Source organism: Hemiscyllium ocellatum, chromosome 17 (genome assembly GCF_020745735.1).
Source record: "Hemiscyllium ocellatum isolate sHemOce1 chromosome 17, sHemOce1.pat.X.cur, whole genome shotgun sequence".
NCBI classification, from domain to species: domain Eukaryota; kingdom Metazoa; phylum Chordata; class Chondrichthyes; order Orectolobiformes; family Hemiscylliidae; genus Hemiscyllium; species Hemiscyllium ocellatum.
This window is the reverse complement of record NC_083417.1, coordinates 39,310,064-39,325,957: the sequence shown is the minus strand read 5'-3', so window position 1 is coordinate 39,325,957 and position 15,894 is coordinate 39,310,064.

Sequence of the window (15,894 nt, the reverse complement as noted above, 5' to 3'; positions counted from 1 at the left end):
ATGCGTTTTCTCCTGGCATATGAGGGAGGCTTGCCAGTTTTGTTCAGCTGCTTGATAACTGAAAAGACAATGTTGTCAGTGAGTGTCAGGAAAATAGACTGTCTGAGTGTAAGACCCAGGTTGAGAAAACTAGTCCCAAGGGATACGGAGGACCAGTTGTGTGATTTCATGCTGCCTGAAATGGCAGCTGTTTGATCACAATGAAAGGACCCGAGGACACTTTCCTTCTATGATGTTACAGAACGGCCCAGTTTAACCTAGCAGACCTCTTGGGAATTGGGCAAACAGATTCTTTTCAAAGAATGTTGAACAAATTATTTTGAGAATATTGTTTATACTGCATCATCTTGACAATTTTCCGCTGCCTTCATCAACCAAATTGAGAGGGATTGATATTGCTGATTAAATTTGAAGCAAATTAAATTTGTGTTTTGGGTCATGCTATTAGCTCAGACTCATTTCATGGAGTAGGCAGACAAATGTTTCATCCTCTCAGTATGGAATAATGTAGAACTCATGGGCAGGATTTTGCAGCCATATGAGGGCCAGTGGAGAGGTGGATATGAATTCTGAATCTCTGTTACCTGAAATAACAGACTACTGACCACATTCCTGTGGCAAAGTATCAGCCATGGAAAAAATAAACCTGGTCATTCATTGGCCACTTAAAGGCCTCAGTTAGCCAAAAGGAGAGTAGGCTGTCACTACTCTACTGGAAGTGAATTTAGATTAGATTACTTACAGTGTGGAAACAGGTCCTTCGGCCCAACAAGCCCACACTGACCCCCCGCAGCACAACCCATTTCCCCTTCTCCTAACACTATGGGCAATTTAGCATGGCCAATTCACCTAACTTGCACATTTTTGGACTGTGCGAGGAAACCCACACAGACACAGGGAGAATGTGCAAACTCTACACAGGCAGTTGCCTGAAGTGGGAATTGAACCTAGGTCTCTGGCGCTGTGAGGCAGCAGTGCTAACCACTGTGCCACCATGCCATTCAATTGACCTTGGAAGCTTCAAAAGTAGCCAATAAAAACATAATGATGAGATGTAGAGTTCAAGTAAGGTTACCCCCATTGAAGGGACAATGAGAGTGAGATGCAGAATTGGTCAGGAGATGGTCGTCCAATCACAGACTCTGTCTTTCCCTTGTTGTTGGTCCTGCTCCTCCAAACACAGATCCCCTTCCATTTTCCCGGTCTGAAGGGTGTGGCTGCACAGTTATTCAGAAGCAACATACAGTGTGAAAGACAGCCAACAATCATCAAAGCCATACAGTATGGAAAGAGGCTATTTGGCCTATCAAGTCCATGCAACCCTTCAAAGGGTATTCCACCCAATCCTCATAACCCTGCAATTATATGTTTAATTCACACAGCCCTGAACGCTATGTGAAATTTAGCAGGGCCAATTGACTTAACCTGCGCTTTTTTTCGACTATTGGAGGAAACCCACACAGACATTAGGAGAATGTGTAAACGCCGCACAGACTCCACAAGGATGGAATCAAACCCAGGTCCCTGGCACTGAGAGGCAGCAGTGTTAACCACTGAGCTACCATACCAACCAAGACGCAATGTAATAGACAGCCAGGACACAGTGTATCAAACAGCTAAGTCAAAAAAAAAGGGAGGAGCAGATGTGTCCTGATGTATGAAGGTTGGAAAGCAACAGACCATTGAGCTTCAGAAGGTGACAGCACACAAGATTTACGATTAGGGCTTATGAGAACATTTGAAAAAGCTATCCTAGTTGCCGGTTGTGAAGAGAGGGGATGGCAGGCATGAACCGAGCAGAAGGGTTAGAACACATGGAGTTGGCTGTATTAGGCTGAGAACAAGCTTCAGGAATTCTGAAATCAGACTTTCCAGACTAATCACAAATGGGGAGTTTGGTTGATTCCCTCCTCTTTATGTTAGGAGTTTAATTGTATTGCCCAGCCAACAGTAGTGGCTGAAATCAGATAATACAGTCCAGGTGGATGACAACACTAGGGCTTTGCTGGTCTGTTTTTGTTGTATAATGGTTACATGATTATTTAAGAAGTTTATCTTAACTTTTTTATTAAAATAAATGGATTTATCCCCAAAAAAGCAACAACTTCAAGCTTTGAGCAATGAACCCAGCAGCAATGATAAACTCAGAAGATGTTCATATTTCATTTAATGTTCTAGCTCTCTCAGGCATTGCAGTACAGAACAAAATAGCAACCAAATATCTATCTATTTACCCATGATCTTTTATGCCTGACAACCAAAGTCAGTAAGCTTCATCAAGTAACTGCTATCAAATTGAATAAGACATCTTCCCTCCTGTCTGTGCCTTTATTTTGTTTCCATTTGTGGAGTTGGGAGTTGGTTAGGGCAAAGTAAAAATTCACTGCAGGTTACTCTGGATGTGGACAGTGAAGAAATGATTTCCAAAAATGTTTCCTGAGGTAGGAGACCTCAGGACATGGACAAGTTGGAGGAACTGGAGGTTGTTCCTTTTAGAGAAGATTAGGAAGCAATTTTATCAAAATGAGGATTACCCTGACAGATTGGGAGAAACTATTCCCATTTGCGGAAGGGGCAAGATTCAGAGAACACAATTTGAAGAGATGGCAATAATGGCCAATAGCTATAATGAGGAAAAGATGATGTATGCAGTGTGTTTGGGAATGCACTGCCTGATGTTATGGAGTCCGATTCAGTCGTGGTCTTCAAATAGGATGTGGATGGTTCTCTGAGGTGGAAGAAAGCAGTCCACAAAAAAAAAGGAAAGACGTTGATCCTGAAATTCAAAAGGAAACCTGAACGAAAGTCTCAAACACAGCCTTTGGGGGATCATTTTTCTTAACTTCTCAAAGGTACCCCCTCTTCCCTATCCTGCCCAATTTACATTCCTTTCTACTCAGAGGGGAAGGGGAGAGGGTTGGAAATTTCGAACCATTATCTCATACAGTTTTTTTATACTTTGAATATTTTAACCACTGCCTTATTTTCCTCCGACTAATCCCATAATTAGAGATTAATTTGTGTCATCATGTAAGTAGTTACAGCATTCCATTCCCCAGCTACTACTATTGAGAGTAATAGCAAGCATTAATGCAAATGATAACTTAATTCTGAAGCACAGTTCACTCAACAGTGAAATATTCACACTGTGCAACATGTCTGATGATTTTTAGCCACATTATTGGAGCATTTCTGATGCCCAAACACACTGGAGACAGTTAAATTGACCTGCTTTGATGAGAGACATATTTATCTTCGCTCAGGATTCATTTTCAAGCATTGTTGTCCGTTAAGCAGCGTTGGCAGGTCCTGCAGGATGTAAACCAGATTGAACAACTCGTGAAAACCCCTTTAATGCGAAGGCATGTGAAGATAGTCAAGTGCTCCATCTTCAAAATTTCATCTGTCATGTAGATAAATGGACAATTCTCCATCAGTCCACTCTCAGAATGTGACTATACATTCTGGGGTGTATTAAAATTGTAAGCTATTAGTTTGACAAAGAATACTTGCCATTCAAATGCTTATTTATGGATTTTCTTTGAAACTCACCTTTCTTGTATGATATTTTTCCAAATATCTTTTTGACAAAATGGCAATAAAAAATTGGATTTAAATACAAAAATATCACTTGTGTGTTTTGCAAATAGATACAAGGTATTTTAGATGAGAGAGTGTTGATATTGTTTGCTCCCAATAATTTGTGAAGCCATTGCCACCATTTATATTTAATCCAGATCCTTTTATGATTGATTTTATAGTCACAGTTGCTCAACATTCTTCCTTCAGCAAGCAGATTTCGATAATTTTTGCTTGCCTTGTACTTTAGAAAATATTTGGTTTCTTTTTATAGTGTATCAGAACATTCCTTGTTATGGGAATGTAGGAACATAAGAATATGAGGACATAAGAAATAGGAGTAGGAGTTGGCCATTCAGTCCCTTAAGCTGTTTTGCCAGTAAAGAAGATCATGGGACATTTTATATTGCCTTAATGCAACCACACCCCTCACCCCCACATCCAAATTCTTTGACACCCTTGTTAATAAAATGCATATCTAACTCTGCCTTGAACCTATTCAGTCACCCAAACCTCATTAAGCAGAGGTGGGCAGAATTCCAAACACTAACACTCTCACCATCTTTCAAAGGAGAGCTTTTATTTTGTAACTGCGCTCCTTAGTTTGAGATTATCCCATGAGGGGGAAACATCCTTTCAGCACTATCCTGTCAAGCCCTTTCAGAATATTACATTTCAATAAGATCACATCTCATTTTGTTTTTCACATGCTCAGATGCTTCTCTGAGTGTCTTCCATCAAGAAAACTAAGCATTGAGAACTATTCAGTCTTTTTCCAAATAAAACATGCCTTGCTGTGACAAGTTTGAGCAATGGGGGAGACAACATCTGCTATTTTTCTGTCTCTCCAATATGGAATGAAATGGTTCACCTAACAGACTGTCTCCGGATTGATGAAACTTAGAAAAGTTGAGGTTGGCTGCTTTCATTGTTAACTGAAACCTGCTTTCTTCTGCTTACAATAGCATCGTTGCATTTTTGAGAATTGAATTTACCTTTTTCTCCTCCCAGGGCACACACAATTTCACAATTTATTTTGAATGTTTTCTTCATATCAACTGGAGACTAATGAGCTTAATTTGTTAATGTTTTTACTTTCTTGCTGCCTCTATAAAATATTCACCATCACAAACAACTGACTGTGTATCATTACCATCCTTCGTGCTCTATCTCTCCCAATGTTGCTGTTCCTTCTGGTTTCTGGATGTTGCTGTTGTCACTGTCTAATCAAGACTGCCACCTCCTGCTAATACTCATGAATGCCCAGATTAATTGAGACCTGGAAATCAACATGAAGGAGTCATTCAGGGAGTATCAAATTGTTGGAGAACGCATCATTCTTCCTTCTCTGCCAAGTTGCGTCTGCAAAAACAAAAGCATAATTACTGCAAGACAAGGGGCTTGTGCTCTTCTTACTTGTCCAGTGGGAACAAAGTTAAAATTGCCCAAGATTTGGAGAAGCCGGTGTTGGACTGCGGTGCACAAAATTAAAAGTCACACAACACCAGGTTACAGACCGACAGGTTTAATGTGATTAGATTCTCTACAGTGTGGAAACAGGCCCTTCAGCCCAACAAGTCCACACCAATCCTCTGAAGAGTAACCCACCCAGACCCATGTCCCTCTGATTAATGCATCTAACACGATAGACAATTGAGTATGGCCAATTGACCTAACCTGCACAGCTTTAGACTGTGGGAGGCAACTGGAATACCTGGAGGAAGTCCACACAAACATGGGGAGAATGTGCAAACTCCACACAGACAGTCACCAAAGACTGGAATTGAACCCAAGTCCCTGGTGCTGTGAGATAGCAGTGCTAACCATTGTGCTGACCACCTGATGAAGGAGCAGCAGTCTGAAAGCTAGTGCTTCCAAATAAGCCTGTTGGACTATAACCTGGTGTTGTGTGATTTTTAAAATTGCCCAAGTTATCTACTTATCAGAAATCCACCAAGAATGCTGTCCACTGAAATTTAATCTGGCTGTACTAAAGAGATGGCAGCCCACCTAGAATTGCTGAGGTCCTTCTTTACATATGCAAAGTGATGATAGTCCATCCCTGATGACTCAACATGATCAAAAAGATCATTATATTTGAGTTATATGAGACTAAGAGCTTATTGAAAAAAAATTAAGCGCTAAGTGGTATTGAGCACAAGTATATCCTGAATTTATTTCCCATGGTAACCAAAGCTCTGTCATGTACTTTATTGTAACTATACATTCTTTGAAAATCTCTGATCATGCCTGAGAATTAATAAATATCTTGGCCTGAATTTTAACACAGCTGAAAGTGTGTTGCTGGTTAAAGCACAGCAGGTTAGGCAGCATCCAAGGAATAGGAAATTCGACGTTTTGGGCATAAGCCCTTTTCATCAGGATGAAGGGCTTATGCCCGAAACGTCGAATTTCCTATTCCTTGGATGCTGCCTAACCTGCTGTGCTTTAACCAGCAACACATTTTCAGCTGTGATCTCCAGCATCTGCAGACCTCACTTTTTACCTGAATTTTAACACAACCTATTTTTAAAAAAATGCAATAATGGAAGCGCATTTTGATTTTTAATACAATAATTCCAAAGCCATTGTATTACATTCAGCAAATATATTGTAGATCTTTAAAACTAGTGTAAATTCAGACAATTCCCAATGGCACTGTATACATTTTATGTTGGCATCTAGAAAAATCCCTGCACAAAATCAGGTTGGCTTGCAGCCTGAAAACGATAGGATTCATTGGTTTCTTTGTGGGTGATCACCATTTTGTAATGCTATGTGTTTCTGATGCAGATTGTGGATGTGCCTTCAACTTCCACTCACCTTTGCAACACACTCCTCATCACTTACTGATCCCTTATGTCCAGTTAAGTGTTACTGGTAATCACAGTATGTATTTGTGGGGTTAAAAACATTGAAGCTCACTCTAATGTCAATGTAGCATGACAGGGTTGCACTCCCATCTCCTATTTATCTCTCAATCCCCTTAGGCCACAAGCCTCATTCCTGATGAGGGGCTTATACTCAAAATGTCGATTCTCCTGCTCCTCGGATGCTGCCTGACTGGCTGTGCTTTTCCAGCACCACACTCTTTGACTCTGATCCCTATCATTTGCATTCCTCACTTTCTCTTCTGGGTTGCATAGGGAGTCAACTTATAAGCAAAGCTTGTGAAAACTCATTAATTTTGGGGTCTTATATATCACAATTTATGTTGAATCATAAAGACTGCAGTAGATAAAAAGGTGGCACAGCAGTACTTTCTCAAAGGCAATTAATAATGAACAGTAAATTCTGGCCTTGCTTGGGATGCACGCGTCATCAATAAATTATTAAAAAATGTTGAACAGCATTTTTAAATAGGGCATGGAACTTTGCAAATATATGACAAAGGATTTCAGTTGTGACTTTGTGCAATTATTCTAATAGATCAAAGAAATTTGTATGGAACATTAAATACCAGGGTCATGTACAATCAAACTTTCTCAATCTTTTATGTTTAAAATGTTGAAAATTGCATTGTGATGTTGTTTCAGCAGACATTTTCAGGAAATTCCAAGCCAAATTATTAAATACAAAAGCAGTCTGCTGGATTTGTATCCACCACCATCAATATTCACTTCTTTCCCCACCAATGCACAGAAACAACAGAATGTACTGTCTACAAGATTATCACAGTAACTTAACAATGCCTCCGACAGGAATTTGTAAACTTGTGACCCCAACAATGTAGGAGGAATACTACTTTCACAGCCACAACCATCCTGACTAAGAACTGTGTTCCACTTATTTTTTATCTTATACAATGCAAACCTTTGAGGTCAGTGCAATGAGATTCCGATTAGCGAGCATAGTACCTGCTGGTCAGCTTAGAAGGAACCTTTTTAGGAACTATATTGCTTTTTGACAAGTCCCTGTATCAAGACTGTGGAACTCACTTCTGAACAGCATTGGTAACACCCCTATGGCACATGGAATGCAATAGTTCAAGACAGCATCTCACCCAACATTTTCTCCATGAGAGTGGTTGGATGAATGTTGGCTTTGCCAGCCTAATGATTGTTTTGAGATCAGCCAGATGGATTTCAAAGAATATGAGTTCCTTGACGTGAGCTGTTAATCTGGTCCAATGAGGGAGCCCTGCCTGACAGATAGAAATAGGAATGTCAGAAGTTCTGTTCACTCTGAGAGCTGGCTCTGAGGGAGCTGGATCAGTGTCAAGAACTCTTCCATGGGGCATGAATAGGGCAAATAGGCAAAGTTTTTTTCCCTGGGGTTGGGGAATCCAGAACTAGAGGTTTAGGGTGAGAGGGGAAAGATATAAAAGAGACCTAAGGGGCAGTTTTTTCACACAGAGGTGGTATGGGTATGAATGAGCTGCCAGAGGAAGTGGTGGAGGCTGGTATAATTGCAACATTTAAGAGGCATTTGGATGGGTATATGAACACGAAGGGTTTGGAGGGATATGGGCCGGGGGTGCTGGCAGGTGGGAGATTGTGTTGGGATATCTGGTCAGCATAGACGTGTTGGACCAGAGGGTCTGTTTCCATGCTGTACACCTCTATGACTCTATGTGTAAATAAAGGGTGACTTGGTGATGGGATACTGGCCTCTGTGGAATTATTTTAGCCAGCAATTCCCACTTCTCAAAAAAATGTTGCAATCTAACGGCAGTTGTCAAATACTATGTGCAACTTGATAATTATAAACCTGCACTTATTTGCACCTTTAATGCAGAAACATGTGCCAAAGTACTTACATCACCAGATGATTAATAGCTTGCCCTTTCCAAAATTCATTCTAACGTTTTGGTCAGTAAAGCTGGGAACAATTGACATATATTTCTTTGATGTGAATGCTTGGGAATTGGCTCTGCTGCTACCCCATGCATGTATAAAATCTGGCAGAATCACTTTGGATCCCATATCGAAGGTTAACTCACCAGTGTCCCATCATAGCAATCTAAGGCAAATGATAACATTGGCAGCTCATTTTTAAAAATGTAATTGCCAAGTATTTAAGCTTATTTACAAGGCAATTGACCACAATGTTGTGTTGCCAGTGCCATAGAGTGGTGAGTAGATTCTGTTTAGATTAGATTTCCTACAGTATAGAAACAGGTCATTTGGCCCAACAAGTCCACACCAACCCTCCAAACCCATTCCCCTTCCTTATGTTTACCACCTACTAATACACCTATCAGTATGGACAATTTAGTATGGCCAAGTCACCTGACCTGCACATCTTTGGACTATGGGAGGAAACCCACACAGAAATGGGGATAACGTGCAAACCCCACACAGACAGTCATCCAAGGTGGGAATCAAACCCGGGTCCCTGACACTGTGAGGCAGTAGTGCTAACAACTGAGCCAGTGTACTGCCCCAATTAGGAAACCTGTTTAGTGAGTGAAAGCCTGCAATTGGGACAATTAGCAGGACTGGATTGAGAGACCCTGTCACAGCCGAGAATTTGGCTCCTCATTCATTTCAACACCGCTTGGATGTTTTTCCTGAAGGAAGGGATCTGTTATCAGCCAACATTGGGAAGTGCAGCATTTGTGCTGAACATTAATCTTCCTAATTCCAAATTGAATATTGTAGTGGGAGGTTCGTGCTGCAGTGAGGTGGAGGAAAGCAGTTGGCCAAGGATCAGTGAGACAGAAGATACAGAAGCTTGAACACATGCACCAGCAGGTTCAAGAACAGCTTCTTCCCAGCCGTTATTAGACTGATAAATGAATTCTCTAACTTCAAATAATGTTGATCTTGCTTTGCACACCTGCTGTGCAGTTGTAACCTGTGTGCCTCACCGTCTAAGCATCATATGATCTGTATGCTTTTCCTTACTATGATCTCCTGGTAATGCTCGCCAACAAAACTTTACACTGTGCTTAGGTATACATGACTACAATATATCAAATCAAATCAGGAGGCTGACATATTTATAGATGACAGCCTGATTGTGCTCTGATCACTCCAGCTATCCAAGAAGACAATGACATCAATCTGTGACATGCTAGCTGCTGATACTGTGTCCAATTCTGTCGTGGATACAGGAAAAGATATAACGTCCTTAATGTGCAGCTGGAATGTGAACAAAGGCAAACTGTCTCCACTGTCTATCCCATGGTGTACATCCCCTCTGGAAGCTATGCCACACCTCCGCAAAGCTCATACTGTATGGCCACCTGACTCCAAAGGTTTGTTGTCAAACTGGAGCTCAGAAGTCACCTCCAAAACTCCTTTGGGTGCCAGAGGCCTACTCCATCTTAATCACTGATGACTGGTCTTGAGACTGCCATGTGTTTTCATCATTCTGGAGTAGTGGTGCTGGAAAAGCACAGCAGTTCAGGCAGCATCCGAGAAGCAGTAAAATCGACATTTCGGGTCAAAGCCCTTCATCTGGAATAAAGGCAGAGTGTCTGAAAGGTGGAGAGATAAATGAGAGGAGGATGGGGGTGGGGAGAAAATAGCATAGAGTACAATAAGTGAGTGGGGCAGGGGATGAAGATGATAGGTCAAGGAGGGTGGAGTGGATAGGCGGAAAAGAAGATAGGCAGGTAGGACAAGTCATGGGGACAGTGCTGAGCTGGAAGTTTGGAACTGGGGTGAGGTGGGGGAAGGGGAAATTAGGAAACTATTGAAGTCCACATTGATGCCCTGGGGTTGAAGTGTTCTGAGGCAGAAGATGAGGCGTTCTTCCTCCAGGCATCTGGTGGTGAGGGAGCAGTGGTGAAGGAGGCGCAGGACCTCCATGAACACCTGATGCCTGGAGGAAGAACACCTCATCTTCTGCCTCGGAACACTTCAACCCCAGGGCATCAATGTGGACTTCAATAGTTTCCTAATTTCCCCTTCCCCCACCTCACCCCAGTTCCAAACTTCCAGCTCAGCACTGTTCCCATAACTTGTCCTACCTGCCTATCTTCCTTCCCACCTATCCGCTCTACCCTCCTCTCTGACCTATCACCTTCATCCCCACCCCCATTTACCTATTGTACTCTATGTTACTTCGTGCCCACCCCCACCCTCCTGTCATTTATCTCTCCATCCTTCAGGCACTCTGCCTGTATTCCTGATGAGGGGCTTTTGCCTGAAACATCGATTTTACTGCTCCTCGGATGCTGCCTGAACTGCTGTGCTTTTCCAGCACCACTAATCCAGAATCTGGTTTCCAGCATCTGCAGTCATTGTTTTTACATATGTGTTTTCAACAGCCTGACTCCCCACTGCAGCAAAAACCTGAATATCCATCAAGGCTTGTGTATCCATACTGGTGCCCGTGTGGAGTAAGGATCTAGCCCCTCAGCCTCTGACACTCTGTCCTCTTCCTTAGAGATTCCTGAAGGCAAATAGGTATTGCTGCTGATGTTTGTCCTATCAAAAAATCAAGAATGAGGAGCTTTGCCATAATTTAAATTGAGACTCACGATTGGTATGTTGCCTCCCAGGTGCAAGGGTATGTGATGTCTCTGATCGTGTTTTCCGGGTCCTTAAGGGGGAGATCGTGGTCCACGTTGGCACCAATGACATAGGTAGGAAGAGGGATAAGGATGTTAGGCAGGCTTTCAGGGAGCTCGGTTGGAAGCTCAGAGTTAGAACAAACAGAGTTGTTGTCTCTGGTTTGTTACCTGTGCCACGTGATAGAGAGTCGAGGAATAGGGAGAGAGAACAGTTAAATGCGTGGCTACAGGGATGGTGCAGGAGGGAGGGATTCCGGTTTCTGGACAACTGGGGTTCTTTCTGGGGAAGGTGGGACCTCTATAAACAGGATGGTCTACACCTGAACCTGAGGGGCACCAGTATCCTTGGGGGGAGGTTTGCTAGTACTCTTTGGAGGGTTTAAACTAACTCTGCAGGGGCATGGGAACCTGGACTGTAGCTTTAGGGTACAGGACCTTGAGTGTAGGGAGGTTAGGAACATGGCATCGATCTCGAAGGAGGGTGCCTGTAAACAGGAAGGTGGCTTGAAGTGTGTATACTTCAATGCCAGAAGTATAAGAAATAAGGTAACTTGCAGCGTGGGTTGGTACCTGGGACTTCGATGTTGTGGCCATTACAGAGACGTGGGTAGAACAGGGACAGGAATGGCTGTTGCAGGTTCCAGGGTTTAAATGTTTTAGTAGGGTCAGAGATGGGGGTAAAAGAGGGGGAGGTGTGGCATTGCTTGTCAAGGATAATATTACAGTGGTGGAAAGGACGATGGAGGAAGACTTGCCATCTGAGGTAGTTTGGGCTGAGGTTAGAAATAGGAAAGGTGAGGTCACCCTGTTAGGAGTTTTCTACAGGCCGCCTAATAGTCCGAGAGAAGTAGAGGAAAGTATTGCGAGGATGATTCAGGAGAAGAGTGAAAGTAGCAGGGTGGTTGTTATGGGGGACTTTAACTTCCCAGATATTGACTGGGAAAGCTATAGCTCGAGTTCGTTAGATGGGTCGGTGTTTGTCCAATGTGTGCAGGAGGGTTTCCTGACACAATATGTGGACAGGCCAACAAGAGGTGAGGCTATACTGGATTTGGTTGTAGGTAATGAACCAGGGCAGGTGTTAGACTTGGAGGTAGGTGAGCACTTCGGGGACAGTGACCACAACTCGGTGACTTTTACTCTAGTGATGGAGAGGGATAAGTGTGCACTGCAGGGCAAGAGTTATAGCTGGGGGCAGGGAAATTATGATGCGGTGAGGCATGACTTAGGATGCGTGGATTGGAAAAATAGGCTTCAAGGGAAGAACACAAATGATATGTGGAGATTGTTCAAGGAACAGCTAATGGGTGTCCTTGATAAGTATGTACCAGTCAGGCAGGGAGTAAAGGGTCTTTGAGGGAGCCGTGGTTTAATAAGGAATTGGGATCCCTTGTGAAAGGGAAGAGGGCGGCCTATGTAAAGATGAGGCGTGAAGATTCAGTTGGGGCGATTGAGAGTTATAAGGTAGCCAGGAAGGATCTAAAGAGAGAGCTAAGAGCAGCGAGAAGGGGACATGAAAAGTCCTTAGTTGGTAGGATTAGGGAAAACCCAAAGGCTTTCTATAGGTATGTCAGGAATAAAAGGATGACTAGGGTAGGTATCGGTCCAGTCAAGGATAGTAGTGGGAAGTTGTGTGTGGAGGCGGAGGAGATTGGAGAGACACTAAATCAATACTTTTCGTCAGTATTCACTCAGGAACAGGACACTGTTGCTGATGTGAATATTGAGTCACAAGTGATTAGAATGGATGGCCTTGAGGTAAGTAGGGAAGAGGTCTGGGGAATACTGGAAAGGATGAAAATAGATGAGTCCCCTGGGCCTGATGGCATTTATCCTAGGATCCTCTGGGAAGCTAGGGAGCAGATAGCAGAGCCACTGGCCTTGATTTTTATGTCGTCGCTGTCTACGGGAATAGTGCCAGAAGACTGGAGGATAGCGAATGTGGTCCCCTTGTTCAAGAAGGGGAGTAGGGATAGCCCTAGTAACTATAGGCCAGTGAGTCTCACTTCTGTTGTGGGCAAAGTCTTAGAGAGAATTGTAAGGGATAGGATTTATGAACATCTGGATAGGAATAATGTGATCAAGGATAGTCAGCATGATTTTGTGAAGGGCAGGTCATGCCTCACAAACCTTATTGAGTTCTTTGAGAAGGTGACCAAGGAAGTGGATGAGGGTAAAGCAGTAGATGTGGTGTATATGGATTTTAGCAAGGTGTTCGATAAGGTACCCCATGGCAGGCTAATGCAAAAATTTCGGAGGTATGGCATTGAGGGTGCATTAGAGGTTTGGATTAGGAATTGGCTGGCTGGAAGGAGACAAAGGATAGTAGTTGATGGTATTGGTTCATCTTGGAGTGCAGTTACTAGCGGTGTTCCACAAGGATCTGTTTTGGGACCATTGCTGTTTGTCATTTTTATAAATGACCTAGAGGAGGGGCTTGAAGGCTGGGTGAGCAACTTTGCGGATGACACGAGAGTCGGTGGAGTTATGGACAGCGAAGAAGGATGTGGCAGGTTACAGCGGGATATAGATAAGTTGCAGAGCTGGGCAGAAAGGTGGCAAATGGAGTTCAATGTAGCTAAGTGTGAAGTCATTCACTTTGGTAGGAGTAACAAGAAGATGGATTACTGGGCTAATGGTAGGCTACTTGGTAGTGTGGATGAGCAGAGGGATCTTGGTGTCCATGTACACAGATCTCTGAAAGTTGCCACCCAGGTAAATAGTGCTGTGAAGAAGACATATGGTGTACTGGGCTTTATTGGTAGAGGAATTGAGTTCCGGAGTCCTGAGGTCATGTTGCAGTTGTATAAGACTCTGTTGCGGCCTCATCTGGAGTATTGTGTGCAGTTTCGGTCGCCATACTATAGGAAGGATGTGGAGGCATTGGAATGGGTGCAAAGGAGGTTTACCAGGATGTTGCCTGGCATGGTAGGAAGATCGTATGAGGAAAGGCTGAGGCACTGGGGCTGTTTTCATTGGAGAAAAGAAGGTTTAGGGGAGATTTGATAGAGGTGTACAAGATGATTAGGGGTTTAGATAGGGTTGACAGTGAGAACTTTTTTCTGCTAATGGAGTCAGCTGTTACTAGGGGACACAGCTTTAAATTAAGGGGTGGTAGGTATAGGACAGATGTTAGGGGTAGATTCTTTACTCAGCAGGTTGTGAGTTCATGGAATGCCCTGCCAGTAGCAGTGGTGGACTCTCCCTCTTTATGGTCATTTAAGCGGGCATTGGATAAGCATATGGAGGTTATTGGGCTAGTGTAGGTTAGGTAGGCTTCGGTCGGCGCAACATCGAGGGCCAAAGGGCCTGTACTGTGCTGTATTTTTCTATGTTCTATGTTCTTTGTTCTATCAGAGAGATGTACTTCCTCAGAGCCCACACTGTCACTATTAGAAGATGGTAACCAGTATTTAAATTATATGGCACTACTGTACCATCCTCTTGTCCACTGTCCCCACTGTTGTTGCCATGCAGAGTCTGCATTAAATAACATCTTCTACATTTGGATAATACAATGGGCCACTACATACTGGAGCCACCTCATACCCTTATAGCCTTCCATCCACGTCCATAAAATGGCTAGACACACACTTTGGGAGATCTCCAGAGGCAATTGAGCTTTTTCAGTCACTGAAGCTAGGTTCTCTAGGTGACTCCACATTTGCTGACCACTGCTGTGATCTCCATACAGGCTGGGTTTGAACATCTGGGAAGCTGCTTCTTCCTATCATCGAGCATGAGGACCTCCTACCCATCATATACAGCTTAAAGATGGTTTCAAAAGGATTCTTCATCCAACTGTGGGGCTTTTCTGGCTCTAAACTCCCCTACGACTGTTGGGTCAATTTTGTCCTTCAACTGTGGAGAAGACAAGAGATAAAGAATAATGAAAGCTTTCCTCAGCACTTGCTATTCATAAGAGGAATTACTCACATGTCAAACCAAGGTCTTTCCTACTGCAACATTTCAACATTCCTGCAGAAAGCTTCAGTCTCTAAAAAAATGATCCGTGGTACAGGTGCCACAGTTCTATACCAGGGGTGCCTTTAACTGGGAAGCCATGGCTGACTTTGAATTTCTGTCTCCAGGAATCCAACCTTCCACTGCCAAATGGACAATCTGCCCACCATTGCTCACCGTTGTTGGCTGGTGGGACATGCACTGTACAATAGACAGCACAGAGCTGTTTCAGGGTCATACAATGTACAGTAGACAGCACAGAGCTGTTTCAGGAACATGCACTGTACAATAGATAGCACAGAACTCTTTCAGGGACATGCACTGTACAATAGACAGCACAGAACTCTTTCAGAGACATGCACTGTACAATAGACAGCACAGAGCTGTTTCAGGGTCATACAATGTACAATAGCCAGCACAAAGCCATTTCAGGGACATACACTGTACAATAGACAGCACAGAGCCATTTCAGGGACACGCACTGTACAATAGACAGCACAGAGCTGTTTCAGGGATATGCACTGTACAATAGACAGCACAGAGCTGTTTCAGGGATATGCACTGTGCAATTGACAGCACAGAGCTGCTTGAGGAACTTACACTGTACAATAGACAGCACAGAGCAGTTTCAGGGTCATGCACTGCACAATAGACAGCACAGAGCCATTTCAGGGACATGCACTGTACAATAGACAGCACAGTGCTGTTTCAGGGTCATACACTGCACAATTGTCAGCACAGAGCCATTTCAGGGACATGCACTGTACAATAGACAGCACAGTACTGTTTCAGGGTCATACACTGCACAATAGTCAGCACAGAGCCATTTCAGGGACATGCACTGTACAATAGACAGCACAGAGCTGTTTCAGGGTCATACACTGCAC